Source organism: Corylus avellana, chromosome ca4 (assembly GCF_901000735.1).
Source record: "Corylus avellana chromosome ca4, CavTom2PMs-1.0".
Taxonomy (NCBI): Eukaryota; Viridiplantae; Streptophyta; class Magnoliopsida; order Fagales; family Betulaceae; genus Corylus; species Corylus avellana.
The window spans coordinates 4,480,234-4,482,359 of NC_081544.1; positions in this window are offsets into that span (position 1 = coordinate 4,480,234).

Consider the following 2,126-nt stretch of genomic DNA (forward strand, 5'->3'; position numbering starts at 1 on the left):
TACGGTTAGCGGTTATTGTAACTGTAACCGCCTTAGCGGTTAGTAGATTTCACTAACTGCAACTGCTAACCGCTTAACGGTGAGTGGTTAACTACTAACCGCCTGTTAGCGGTTAGTGAAATAGGTAACCGTTCACTAACAGCTTTTTCAAAATTGGACTTTTTTTTGGGGCTTTTTGGGCTATTTTTGGGCTTTTTGAGCTTTTTTATTACTGTAGCATGTTTTACCTTCGTTTGTTTTTTGTATTTTTAGTGTCTTCTTATGCCCAATTGCTATAACAAGAGCCCATATTGAAAAATCCAAAATATTTGACCCCAAATTTACATTTACTTGTACTTTAAAAAAAAAATTCCTTAAATATTAAATCATAATCTGTTAACTTAAAAAAAAAAAAACAAAAAACAAAAAAACACACACACACACACACAACATAAAAAATAATAATAATAATAATAAAATTAAAAAAAAAAAATCAACACAACGTATAAAAAAAGTTCAACACAACATATAAAAGAAGTTCAAATAAAACATATGATATATATGCAATATTATATATGATTATATGTATTATTTGTATTATATAATCATATGATTTAATGATCAATTCATCATGTGATATAATCATATCAATTATAGTGATAATATTACTAAAATTAGAATTATAATAAATTAATACTTCAATTGTGTTTATAAGTAACATACTGTTTAATCAAATGTCAATTACTTAATTTGATATTATACGAATCACATTATCATTGTACATGAATAATATCATTCACTTGAATAAAGTATTTGAATTGTCATTGAATCATATGATTAAGTATTGATATTATACATTTATATTATTCATATGCATATATGTATAATTATAATTTATAACATATATAGACTTATAAGTTTATAACATACATTGAAACTAAGTCTCTAGGTACTTAATTGTTGTATTAGTATGAATTGGTATACTTATGACTTATGTCATATTATAAATGTATAATTTGTTATTATATAATCATATAAATTAGAATGATAATACATTAATACTTCAATTATGGTTATAAGTAACACATTATTGAATCTAATGCCAATTACTTAATTTGATATTATACGAATCACATTATCACTGTACATTAATAATATGATTAACTTGAATAAAGTATTTAAATTGTCATTGCATCATATGATTAAATATTGATCTTATACATTTATGTTATTCATATGCATATATGTATAATTATAATTTATAACATATATAAACTTATAAGTTTATAACATACATTGGAATTAAGTCTCTAGATACTTAATTGTTGTGTTAGTATGAATTGGTATACTTAATTATGAGTTATATCATATTATATATGTATAATTTGTTATTATATAATCATATAAATTATAGTGATAATATATTAATACTCAAATTGTGATTTAATTATCTAAAAAAAAAAATTGTGATTTAATAATCAAATGATTATGTTATATGTATAAATATTATTATAATTATAATTATAAAAATATATCATATAAAAAGGTGGTTACGGTTAGTAAACACAATAACTTCTAACTACTAACCGCTAGGCGGTTATAGCAGTTAGGCAGTTAGCGGTTAATACGGTTAAACGGTTATAGCGGTTAGCGAAACCCCCCGCATTAACACCCCTATAATAGTACTATAAATCTTATATCGAAAGTAGAGATATCAACATTTTAATTAAATTTTTTTCTGGGCGATATTCATGGACACAATGGAGATCATTGAGTCATTGACTGACTAATTAACAAAAGGTTCACTGCTGTTTCTAGTCAATGGTGTATATCGTGCTTAAATATAAAATATAATATGGACCAATTAATCTTCTCAAATATGGAAGATCAACGGCTCCCATCGTGGAGGTACAGAAACTGCACTCACTAACTCCAAGTATTGCACGTTTAAGTGGCTTACACGTAGAAATTCAGTTTATATAGCACTTAGGAAGATTACATTTCTCTTTTATATCATCTTTTTGACCATAATCATCACTTTTACCACAAAGAGTTAGTTGATTAGATGAACCTCAACCCTCATATTTCTAACACGTATCTTCAGATAGCAATCTTATTTTATTTTACACGACACTGAAAAAATGAAA